The following is a 13,506-nucleotide window of genomic DNA, read 5'->3' on the forward strand; positions in this document are numbered from 1 at the left end:
CTGAATTCATTTGCTGGTACTAGTAGGTTTTTTGTGGATTCTTGTGTTCATTGCACTTGGAGTTCATTACACTTCTTGAATGGGTAGATTGTTTTTCCTCATATTTGGGAAGTTTTGGGCCTTTTTTTCCTGCTCTTCTCTCTCTCTCTCCTCCTTCTGGGGCTCCCCTTACACATATGTTAGTATGTGTTTATTTTTCTTCATCGTTTTTCCTTTCTTTTCTTTAGATTGGATAATCTCTATTGATATATCTTCAAGGTCACTAATTCTTTTTTTCTGCAATCTCAAATCTGCTGTTGAATCCCTTGGTGAATTTTCATTTCATATCTTTTCAACTCTGGCATTTGTTTTGTTTTATAATCTCTATCTTTTGATTGATATTCTCTATTGAGTTGTTGTCATACTTTAATTAAAAAACTTGTCTATTTTTTCAGTTCTTTGAACATATTTATAACAGCTGCCTTGAAATCTTTGTTAAGTCTAACATTTAGGCCCCCTCAGAGCCAGTTTCTATTAAGTGTGTCCTCTTTCTGTATATAGTCCTCCCTTTCCTGTTTATTTGTATGTCTCATAATATTTTGTTGAAAACTGAACATCTTAGATCAGGGACCAACAAATGTTTTCTATAAAGGACCATACAGTAAATATTTTAGGCTTTGCAAGCTATGTGGTCTCTGTTGTAACTAACTAACTCTGCTGTTGTAGTGGGAAAGCAGACATAGGCAATATGTAAATGAATGAGCATAGATGTCTTCCAAAAAAACCTTTATGTAAAAAAAACAGGCAATGGGCCATAATTGGACTGTGGACTATAGTTTTCTGACCTCTGTTTTAGATAATATAGCAACTCTCGATTCTGATCTTCCCCCTCACCAGGGGTTGTTGCTGCTACTGTTGTTTGTTGGCTGTTTGGTAACTTGCCTGGACTAAGTATGTAGAGTCTGTTTCCCCTGCAATGTGTGGCCACTGATGTGTCTCCTCAGTTTTTTTTTTTCTTTTAATTCTTGTTTTTATTTTTAAGCCTGACTTCCTAGGGATTGTCAGCATAGTTTAGTGGTCAGCTAATGATTGGTAACAGGTTGTACTTAAATATCTTGAGCCTAGTTTGGCTTTACCCTTTGCTGAGTATCTGTGTATGACTTGAGCAACACATGTAAAGTTCAGTCAAGTCTGCTGTGACTTTTATTTTCTGTATATGCAAGGCCTCACATTCAGCCAGTGCATAACCTTGGACATGGGCACACCTTCCAGACCACCACGGATATGTGAGAGCTTATCAAGGTCTACTACGACTGTTCCCTGGGTCTCACTTAAATTTCTGGCTGCTCTATTGCTTGCCCCAACCAGTGCTGCAGTCTCAGCCAGCTGTAATATTAATTTTTGGTGATCATTTACCACTTATTTTCTAAGATCATTTGTTTCCAACAATACTCTGGACACCAAATTAAGCCATCACCCTCCAAGCAGCAGAGCTGCTGGTTTTCATGGCTTGTCCTGTCCTGATAGAATCATCATGTTGGAGTTGGGGGTAGGGAATAGGGAATGAGGACAGCCTCTGATGCCCCAGATCCCTACTTTTCTTAACAGAGGTTCGGTTGTTGTTGTTCTTTTAAATAATGCTTTTCAATTTGTTGTGTACCTCTGGTTAATTTCCCCCCCAAAATCTTGAAATGATTGTTTTGATAATTTTGTATTATTTTAATGTGACTTTTTGGATAGATGATTTGTCAATCTCCTCAGTCCATCATTCTGGAAGTGTTCCCAATGTGGAGGTTTTTTTTTTTTTTTTTCCTAGTCTTTTATTGGATGAATGTTGATAACAGTAATTTAAAGAATTGTAAGCCCTTTCTAAATACATTGAATAGACATTTATAGTTTGCTGTGAGGAGAAGAAGAAATGAGTAAGAAAGTCATTGTTTTTGAGAAGTTTATAATCTAAGAGTGGAGGTACGTACTATGTAAACATGAGGACTGAGTAACCGTGATGTACAGTGGAACTTGATAAGTAGCATAGAACAATGTCTGGGGAGTTGAGAGTGGCAGAGGTTACTTCCAGTTTGGCGACCTTGAGAGGTACCTGCACCAGGCTGGAAATCTAGGTATGATTCCAGAAAAAAAGTGCATCATGGAAAAAATCCCATGAAAGGGAAATATTCTTTGCATTTGGGGCAAATGAAAAATACATGCCAATGTGGAGTTTTAATGTCCTAAAAACTGACACAGTATATATTGACAGACCCAGCTGCTTTTTAAAAATTAATATATTGATCTTCCTGTTCCCTTCCAATTTTATAACCCTCCTAACCTTTTAAAATATAACTCTTTTAACTCTCTCTTTTTTTAATTGAAGTATAGTTGATTTACAAGGTTGTGTTAGTTTCAGATATACAGAAAAGTGATTCAGTTATACATACATATATATCTATTTTTTTGAGATTCTTTTCCCTTATAGATTATTAAAAAATATTAAGTGTAGTTCCCTGTGCTATATAGTAGGTCCTTGTTGGTTATCTATTTTTTGTTTGTTTGTTTGGTTTTTGCAGTACACGGGCCTCTCACTGTTGTGGCCTGTCCCGTTGCGGAGTACAGGCTCTGGACGCACAGGCTCAGCAGCCATGGCGCATGGGCCCAGCCGCTCCGCGGCATGTGGGATCTTCCCGGACCGGGGCACGAACCCGTGTCCCCTGCATCAGCAGGCGGACTCTCAACCACTGCACCACCAGGGAAGCCCGGTTATCTATTTTTAAAAAATATAGTTATTTATTTATTTGGTTGCAGCAGCTCCTAGTTGTGGCAGGTGGGCTCCTTAGTCACGTCACGGGGGCTCCTTAGTTGTGGCATGAGAACTCTGAGTTGCGGCATGCATGTGGGATGTGGTTCCCTGACCAGGGATCGAACTCGGGCCCCCTGCATTGGAAGTGTAGAGTCTTATCCACTGTGCCACCAGGCAAGTCCCAGTTATCTATTTTATATGTAGTAGTGTGTTTATGTTAATCCCAAACTCCTAATAACTCTTAACTCTCTTAAGATTTACTTTTACATATTCTTTAGGATGAAATTTATGTTTATTCTTTCCATCAATATTTCTTTATTTGTTCAGTGGTCATTTATTAAGCCTCTGTTCTGTACTGATGTTTGGATCTATTTCCATTCCCAGAAGCTCTAACAAGTGGAGTAGGAAACCAAATTTCTAGGGTTAGTTTTATATCAGTCCTAGAGAAAATTTTACTTATATTTCCTGGTCTGTACTAAGTTTACCTAATTATAATTATAGGTATACTCTATTTTAAGAAATAATAGAAATAAATTAAGATTTTAAAGAAATAATAGGGTGACTATATCATTTAAAATGTACTATTTACACTCAAATATTTGTATCTTTCAGTTTTGTGACTCTTTCGTCCAGTCACGTACCATCCCCTTCACATTTTGTGGAGAGTGCATAAAATGGTCTACACACAAAGTTTTGTTTTGTCTTGTTTTTTCCCATGAGGCCCAATAGTAACTAAGGTAAAGATGTTCTGTTTGGGAGGGAAGGAGCAGATTGGGTTGGTATTGGAAGTAATGGCTGGTGGCTGTGGAATATGGAGAAGGACCTCATAGTTGCAGTGGCTCAAATTGTTATCTGAGGCGCCCTGACTACAGGATAAGGCAGGCAGGTGGAGAGGTATGCCACATTTCATATTACTTTGTTACTTGGGCCAGGGAAATTTTGCTCTGGGTTGTGGACTGGGTAAGATTTGGCATAAGATGAGTGGGGCATAGGATGCTTTCAGTGTGAGAAAAGGGGAAGAGAATATTGGTGATGGGATTGTAGCAGAACAGAACAGGTAGGCTGGTGGAGAGAGGAGGTACAAAAAAGCTGACTAGGCTGTATACAAGGCAGGACGTTTCTCTAGCTGATAGTAGGTGTTCTGAGTCAACACCTAGATCCTCATCATGCTTTTTGCAGTTTAAGAAAGTGAGGTGAGGTCAAAGGTTTATTTTAGTAGATATGACAGTAGGATTTTTGGATCCATTATCTGGTACATAGTGGGGACAGAAGGAAATGTACTAGAAAATATTTCAGACAAATAGGTTAGGTCTGGTCCTCTAACTTAATCTTTGATTTAATTTTTGTACTGACATCTCACGAGATGTTAGTTAGATGCTAGCTTAGCATCAATGCTAGCACTTGTAAAATAAAATGTTAGAACAAAAATTAAGATAATGGATGTAAAATATTTTGAAAAATTAATTGCTATATAAATGCAAGAAAATCTTATCATTGTATAATGCTAAAGTATTTAGAGCTGCTGCTAAATGAAAATTTCTTGTAAGATAAAGCTTCACCAAAATCATGATGAAAATTAATAGAAAGATAAGATTTAATTTACCAGCAAATTTCAACAACCATGTACTGAGTATATGCTTGTTGAGCAGTGAGGTCCATGTATGTTAAAAGTGAAGGACAGATCACTTGTTAGAGATTCTAAAGATACCATCATTTAAAAATCCTCTGTGCCCTTTTCTGCTTATTGTGTTCATGATGCTAGTTAGACTCAGTACATTTGCTTTGTAAGAAGTCAAAGAAGAAGATTTTTCCAAAAAAAGATGATAGTCTGTTTATCTAGGCCCTCCAAAAGCATTTCCTGCCAGGCAGTTGACATGTAGCCTTGGCACAATTTCAGGAAACTATTTGCTTCTGTTTACCCTTTCCAGATACAGCATCTCCTAGGAATTGAGATGAGGAATCTCCTTTAACTCTTTTAAATTTTAGAAGCATACTTTATATAACACTTTAGAATCTACTCTTTATACTAGCACAATGAGAATTCTTGTGCCTTTAAAAGAAAAATGCGTCTGTTTTAGTAATTCCCTGCTAGGAAAATCAAAGCCTTTAACTGAGTTAACCCAATAAAATGTACTTAGAATATTCCTTTCCCCTAAGATTGTTAAGATAAATCTCTTTCAGAAAACTCAATGCAATTATATCTGAATATGTAAAACTTATTAAATTATGGGACAACTGATAACATTTCCAAAATCTTTCCTAAGAAAAAGAACCCACCATTGAATTTCTTCTGAATAATATGTTCTACTTAATTCATTTATAATATTTTTCTTTTTATGTAACATTTCAGAAATATTTTGTTAAGTGGGCTGTACTATATTTAAAATAAATTACTCAAAATTTTTATTCCTTTTAGGGAGCCAATTTGTTTCTAAATGTTCTTAATACTCATTTTACAGTTAGGAATGCAAGAGCATACTATATATAGCTTTATTATAACCTCAGAAGACATGTTATTTTAATTAAGTATAAATATATCTTTGAGGGAATGTGATGGCAAATGTATTAATTTAAAGAGAGAAATTTGAGATACAGAAAGGTATAATTACGTGATGTACATACTACAGTTAAATGTGAGCAAATTTAGGTCTTCTCTGTACACTGTTGTTAAATAAACTAATTATTACTTACCTCCTTTGTCCTGCCAGAATGAGCTAGAAAGGATTCTAAAATTCTAGCCAGCCCCAAACTATAGGCAACAATGTATGCGGAAGGAGGACAAGAAACTGTGGTGAGACTGAAATAAGTGGCATGAGCATAGGTGGCAAGAGAATAAAGTTTGTGATCAGGCCTGGGCTAGGGATCCAGAGCCAGATAAGGGTTTGAGATTGGGCATATCCATGATCCAAGATCAGAACAAGGCCATGGATCAGAATCAGATAACCTCTGAATGGCAAGGCTCAGGGCAAGCAACAGATCAAAGACAGAGTATAAGAGATTGACATACAAACACCAGTGGCATGGGTAGATGGGGAATAATGAGCACATGTCCAGGGTCTGGAGTCTCAAACTTAAGGTCTACCATTAGAATCTGATCCCTTATACATCTGGACGACATAGGTCTCTCACTTCCCACCCTCCTTTCTCTCTGTCATTTACAAGATTTCAGACTTAGTTGGAAGTCATGACCCTGCTTTCGCACACTGATACTGAAGGCTTAGGTGCTGAGATGAATGGCTCCCTGCTTTAAGGGAATTAGAAATCTACATAGCTTGCTGAGGTCCACAGAGTTCTGCCTTAGAGGCTGGAGTTGTAAGGGCAAAAAGATTGAGCAAACCTAGGGTCATCACTGGTACCACAAACAAAGAGTTATCTTGGCCTTGTGAATTGGTGGCTTTGGTCCCTTCCGTGACTTCTTAATCTGTGTCTTGAAACCATATTGACTTCTGGACCGTGTGGCCCTATAACCATCTGATCACCGAGTGACTGCCTTAACCCGATACTCAGAATTTATACTACCTTGATTTTTAGGACTTCCAGCTACATATTCCAGAGGAAGTAAAGAATTGGAAATCCAGAATCAGGATGAAACAAGCAAAATGACTGAGACATCCATTCTATTAGTCAGGAAACTAGCATCACTGTTCTTTGTGGACTGAACTCATCCCCACCCTCACTGCATTGCCTGTCCTGGATTATGCCCTTAATAAATATTGGTTGAGTATTGAATTATGGGGTCTGCAAGTGATGGAAGTAACTGAATGGGAGAAGGAGTGAGGGCATAACTCCTGACATAGGCACAGAGCCTGAATACAGCTTTCAGATGTGAGAAAGATGGAACTGTATTGCTATATAGAAATGTCCTAGAAAAGAACTAAGGCACAAAGAAATTATTGACCTATCCAAGGTTATAGAACCATTCAGGGAAATTAACTGGAAATTAACAGTGTCTTTGTTCCTAGATTTTTGCTGTGCACACTAAACAAATGGGTTATAAATATTCAAAACAGTGCTTAGGCCAGCAAAAAAAGTTTTTTTAATTAATGTAAAATTTGAGTAAGTGAAATTTTGAAGATGGTGGAATCTAACTGATAACTTCCTTACTCTTTAACCTGTAAATAATCTCCCTTTTCAAAGTGCTCATTATGTATAGTAGTGATTATGCAGAGAAAAAGCCTGTGATGAAAATGTGGTATAAAATTGTGTTCTTTGTTCAGCAAGTTAAAACAAGCTGGTCTGTAAGCAATTATTATCTTCATCAAAATTCCTAGCTCTAATGTTTTGGCTTCTTTGGCCCAGCACGTATGCCTTCTCAAACAATTGGATGGATTTAAAACACTTAGGAGATGTTTGTGCCTATATCTTAATGTAGCATCAGTTCAACAGGAAAAAGAAAAAATGTAAGATTTGGCATTGTGGCATGGTTTTAAAAAGAAAAATCAAACCAAAACTAAACTAAACAAAAAGCCCCGAAAGCTTAAATCCCTGCATACCAAATGAACATTCTTTATTCAGCTCTTAGTAGCAATATACAAATGTTAATGTGAGTAACCTTTCAATAACTTAGTATTTTAACAGAAACTCCCTAAACATTTATCATTCCATTTGTCAAGAAAATAATTATTTTGTTATACTGTTTATTTGAAATCACTAAACGTGTAAACTTGGTCATTTTAGGATTAGACATCTCCTCCTTGACTCTAACCTGTAGGCTAGAATTTCCCATAGAGTTTTTTTCAGTTATAGGTGCCTAGACCCTACCTCTAGAGATTCTGGTTCAGAATATCTAGAGACACCCTGGACCAGAGCATTGCATTTTGAAAACCTCCTCAGATGATTTTTTTCCCCAGAGGACAAATATTTTATTCTTTACAGAAATATAAAGAAATTAGAAGATGACTATAGTTCTCCTCAGGTGATTTCTGATGTGCACCAGAGGTTGAGGATTGCTTTTGTTCATACTTTACTCAGCACATTGCATCCAGAATTATTTTCCTCAAGTACACATCATGTCACTTTTCTCCTCAAAAATATTGTTTCTCTACGCCCTTCAGAATAAGATTAAAATTTCTTAATATTGTTCTCATGGTCTTCCTGAATCTGACCCTCTATTAGTCAGAGTAGGATTAGTTTACACTGCAGTAACAACCCCTAAAATTTCAGTGACTTAAGATAGCAAAAGCATATTTCTTACTCATACGACAAGTCCAGCGTGGGCCAATAGGGAGGCCCTCATTTATTCAGGGACACAGTCTTCTCCATTGTCTCACAGGGCTTTGCAGGGGAGACAGGCATGGCCTCTCTTCTCTTACCCATTCTTCAGTACTTTGGCCAGGAAGTGACATGTGTTGCTTCTGCTCACAGCCTGTTTGCTAAAACAGCCCCATGGCCCTGCGTAACTGTAGGGTGACTGGATGATATAAACTTCTGGGGATTGGGAAGAATATTAGTAAGCACTAGTAGTATGTACCACCGACCTTTAATCTACCATTTAAAAAAAAAATTGAGGTGGAATTCATACAACATAAAAGTTAATCATTTTAAAATGTGCAATTCAGTGGCATTAATTACATTCACAGTGTTGTGCAACCATCACTTCTGTCTAGCTCCAAAACATTTTCGTCACCCCCAAAGGAGTCCTTATACCCATTTCTCCCTCACCCTGGCCCCCGGCAACCACTAGTTTTCTTTCTGTCTCTATACATTTACCTGTTTTGGATAGTTCAGAGAAATCATACAATATAGTGACCTTTGTGTCTGGCTTCTTTCTCTTATATGCTGTTTTAAATGTTCATCCACATTGTAGCATGTATTAATACCTCATTCCTTTCTGTGGCCAAATAATATTCCATTATATGAATATACTACATTTTGTTTGTCCATTCATTTGTTGATGGACAGTTGGGTTATTTCTACCTTTTGGTTATTATGAATAGTGCTGCTGTGAACATTCGTGTACAAGTATTAATTTGAACATCTGTTTTTAATCTTTGGGGTATATACCTAGGAGTGGAATTGCTGGGTCATATGGTAATTCTGTGTTTAACTTTCTGAGGAACTGCCAAACTGTTTTCCACTGAATCTACATTTTTAGTCTGTGTTACCGTAGTCAAATGAGGACCGGTCATTGTTCCTAAAGCTACTATTTCACAGCTCAGGCAATTCCTTTGGTTTTGAATTATCTCCCCTTCTTTTCTATTTATTGAAATGGAAATTCTAACAATCATTTAAGGTTCAGTTCCAGCCCTCTCTCCCTCATTTCTCAGTAAGAATCTCTACTACTTCTGCAAATTTCTATATTTCCTCCTCATTGTCTCTTTTATACCATTTATTTTATTCTGACTAGTTGTTTATATATAGATTATAAACTTGCTTGTACAATTTATTTCTCTTTTATTCCCCGTGATCAAAATCAGTTTATTGCAGGTATTTAATAAACAGTTGTTGAGTGAATAAATAGCTATATTTATATAATCATTATTATAGGTTCTTTTTTTGCAAGTAATATGGACTAGAAGATATTACATTCTTATAATTCTTATTTCAGGGATGCTTGTTGGGCAAAATTCAGTGAACTTAGTGACAAGGGCAAGTCATTCTTTAATGTAGAGATATTTCTTCGATATAAGGCTGACTAAGCCAGCCTTTCTGAGCTTGTTCTTGTCTCTAATCCATCTAATGAGCACCTGGCATCTCATCTTATTCTCTGTCAGGTTCAGCCCACCCAGCATCATCAGTCAAGCTATCCTAATACTTTCTTTAAATAAATACTAAATAGCCTAGTATTTGGAATAAAACCCCAAACAACATTATAGAACAAGAAAAGAAATGAACTTAGGTCTGACTGAACCTTTTTGTAAGCTGATTATAGAAAAAAAACCTTGCTCTTAGGTACTATATCTTTCATGTACTTTGGAAGGGGAGAGTGAAAGGCACTATTTAGGCAAGGAAAATAGATTCTACTATGAAAAAGGAGATAAGTGAAGTAGTTCAGTTCCATTATCCCTTAAATACTTTAACAAACTAATAACTTATTTGTAATTTTATGTTAAAATCCCAGTTAAAACACTTAAGAAAGTAATAATCACTGAAATCCAAAGGAGATTTACTATCTTGACAAAATTAATTTGTATCTTAAAGGACAGGTTCTTAAGATCTTTATTAATAACCCCAAACATATGTTAATTATATCTACCAGCAATACTGTTAATTTTCCCCCTTAAATTCTGTGTAGATATAAATAAAATCTTTATTTTATCCCAATAGAAAAATTTCAGGTTGTGAGAGAAAAATATCTACTGTCTTTGTGTATATATATGCCAGAAATTTCTTACAGATTTTCATTGTCAGTCAGACAACAGGAGGAACTATTTATTGGAGGGATTGTTTGAGAAAAACATAAAATTAGGAGGTTATTTACAAACAGATGTGGTATTTTTGAACCATATCTGTACATTAACCAACATTGCTTGCTGAAGCTATTTTGTAGTCTGGAATTGTGCATAGTAATATTCACAAGCAAACTGAAAGTTGAATCCTGCTAATCCTACCAATACACTGGGGTAGAACTTGAACCCTTAGCCTTGCTGGTGATTTTTACCTTTTTTGAGATTATGAACCTCTTTGAAAATCTGTTACAGTATATGGACCTCTCCTCTCAAAAATGTATTATGCACACATAAATAATTTTGCATTCCCTTTGAAAATTTCTGAAAAAATATACAAGAAACTCCAGTGATTGCCTGAAGAGAGAGGAACTAGAGGACAAGAGTGGGAAGGAAGACTTTTTTATATTTTCTTTTATATTGTTTTTGAAGTTTTTAAACCAGGTATATATCTTACATATATATATAAAATTTTTTTTTTTTTTTTGCGGTATGCGGGCCTCTCACTGTTGTGGCCTCTCCCGTTGTGGAGCACAGGCTCCAGACGTGCAGGCTCAGCAGCCATGGCTCACGGGCCCAGCTGCTCCGCGGCATGTGGGATCTTCCCGGACCAGGGCACGAACCTGTGTCCCCTGCATCGGCAGGCGGACTCTCAACCACTGTGCCACCAGGGAAGCCCTATATATATATTTTAATGTGTTTTCTTAAGTCACAATGTTAAAAATTTTTGTACACAATTTTGGGTTCTGTAATTCTTTCCCCCTACAATCAATTCCTCAATTTTAAAATCTTCTTAAACTTTTGTAAACAATGTGTAGGAATAATTTTTTAAAGCATTCAGTTTAAGGATTTTTTTTTTTTTTCAAAGTTAGGCTGTAAAGGTAACTGTGCTCCAGTATGTTGCTTACTGTGAAGGAAAGAACTATATTCTATTTCAATTCATATGATATCTTGCTTGATTCCTTTAGGAAAGCCTCTATGAATGTGTGGTGATAGAGGGGCTTTCTTCTAAGGGAAAATTGCCATACATACAACTGACAAAGATCTTAGAATTAGTTTAGTCTAGTGTTTTTTAAATTTGGAGATTCTAATTCTGTAGATCTGGGACTGGAGCCAGAATCTGTATTTCTGACAAGCTTCTTGTGTGATTCTGAAGGGTTAGGAGATGTAGGAATTAGTAATCTAGTACACACTATTACGCTTTACTGACTGCAAAAACTAGTTGCTAGGATTCATACTACTGACTTAGTTAACATCTGTGTGAATATAAGTAAGCCCCATTCGCCTTTTGAGGGGCTTGGAAAAGAGGAAAGTAAAAAGCCAAAGGGAGTGACAAGGTCATCCCTTTGCACTCTTGATAGCTATTTCTGAGGTGTGCTGGGCCCTGGAGATTACAGATCAGAGGTTGTTTTATGTCAAAACTGGCCCAAAGTCTTAAAGCTTATGGAAAAACTCCAAGGGTAAATAATGGGGTGCTTTAGAAATGAGACTCTACTTACATTTAGGGAGAATGGAAAGCAGGATTGGATTAAATAGTACTTGTTGAGGTTATGGATTAGTGATTAGTAATTATTTTCTTTAAAAAATGTTTTAGGATGATTTCAGTCTTTAGCATTTAAGTGTAGCTGTTTCAACAAAACATACTATTTTTATTAAAAACAAAAATTTTTGAAAAAAGGAAGTGATATGTGGAAGAGCATGACCTAGAAAACTTAAAGGTCATCTGGGCCGACCATCTTTTCCAGTTGCCCGCCTTAGAGAAACCTGGTTATTTGGATCATGTGGCATAAGTAAGCCACCATTGCCCTTTTAATGACCACATATAATATTATAGGCAGAGTACCTAGGAGGAAATAACTGCTTCATGAGTACTAGACCTGTACACCTGAAAGACTTCCTTGAAAATCTTAAGCCCTTTGTTCCTCAAAGGAAAAAAAAATGCCAAAGCAAAATCCATGAACCAGAAAACCCAAACTACTCACCATGCTCAAGCACAGGGTTTAAAATAGCAAAAGGAAGTAAAGCCCATCTCTGTGACATCAAGTGCTATTTTGGTATACGGCAAAATAGTTGAATTATAAGTCCTTCAAAGTTAAAATATTAAACAGACCCTTAGCTATAAGATGTGTTGCCAGGCATCTGTATGGAATATAACCATGTAATCAGAGTGTATTGTACTTCTCCACACAAAGAGAACCAAAGCTACTGCTTCTAAAGATTAGGAAACTTTCATTAGACTGACAGAAGACAGTACAGAGGAAATGGCTTGGGGGTGGAGGAGATGTATGAGAGAGGATGAAAGGAACAGCATTCATACTATCCAAATTAGAGCCAGGATGTTTATGCTCAAATCTTGTCTTGGCTCTGTGTTGAGGGGACTGAATAATGGGGACATGGGAAAGTGTATCTCTGAGATCCCTAAATTAGGCACGAAATACACCAAATTCTTCTTATAAACGCTTCTTATTTGCAGCAGTCTCTGCACATTTCTGAATATATATTGTGATTAAAATCCAAACCCAGCTAATGCTAATTATTCCTTCCTCTCTTTTTGTTGCTGGTATCCTTTCTAAAGATGTTATTTCATTCTGTTGTTTACAAGTCACATGCCTCTACTGAATTGTAACCTTATGAGGAGTGTTTTTATTTATCTTTCATTTATTCAAATAGCATATATTTATTGTGCACCTCTTTCATGCTGGGCACTGTGTTAGGCACATAGGCTATAGTTTTTAGCAAGATAGGCCTAGTCCGTGTCCTCATAGAGCTTATACCTCCCTTAGCACCTTATACATAGTTGGCTTTTTTTGTCAAGTGATGTGGACATTAGGTTAATGCAAATCACTAAATTAATACCATTTAAAATAGCTTTAAAAACATTTCAGTGTCTCTAATAAATCTTTGGCTAGTATTAAGATGAACTAACACTGACATCAGTGGAGTTTAGACTCAAGACTATATTTAGAAAAGCTAAGGGATGTTACTTTTATTTCTGAAAGAGAATATCTAATTAAGGTTTTTCTTAGGAATTAAAAAAGTTTGATGCATAGTTTGCAAAGCATTGGCAAACAAAAAGAACAACTATTTGTATGTCATTATTGCTCTCTTACTTTTCTTTAGCACATGTAAGAGACAGCAGCAGCAGTAGCTGCCAGAGATGAAAACCGTTACTATCCTGGGTCTGAAGAGAGAACATCTTGATGCTTTCCAGTGAGTTGGCTTTCTTTACAGGTGTCACGCACAAGAAGAACAAGACTTTAATAGAAGTTTTAATAGTTTTGGAAGTGGGAAACTTAAGTACCTCTGTACAGAGCTTGGGAGCTGCAGGTGGAATTTGCCTGGAGCATT

At 36.5% G+C, this 13,506-nt stretch overlaps 1 protein-coding gene across 4 annotated transcripts in view; it reads left to right on the forward strand.

Moving 5' to 3' along the window:
- Positions 1-13,506, forward strand: part of DENND2B (DENN domain containing 2B) — a 173,904-nt gene that overhangs the window by 5,480 nt on the left and 154,918 nt on the right. For all 4 annotated transcript variants that reach the window (XM_049713964.1, XM_049713966.1, XM_049713968.1 and 1 more), the window contains exon 3: positions 13,279-13,368. The gene's annotated coding sequence lies outside the window, so the exon portion shown is untranslated. The remainder of the gene's footprint in view (positions 1-13,278; positions 13,369-13,506) is intronic.

This window comes from Orcinus orca, chromosome 8 (genome assembly GCF_937001465.1).
Source record: "Orcinus orca chromosome 8, mOrcOrc1.1, whole genome shotgun sequence".
NCBI classification, from domain to species: Eukaryota; Metazoa; Chordata; class Mammalia; order Artiodactyla; family Delphinidae; genus Orcinus; species Orcinus orca.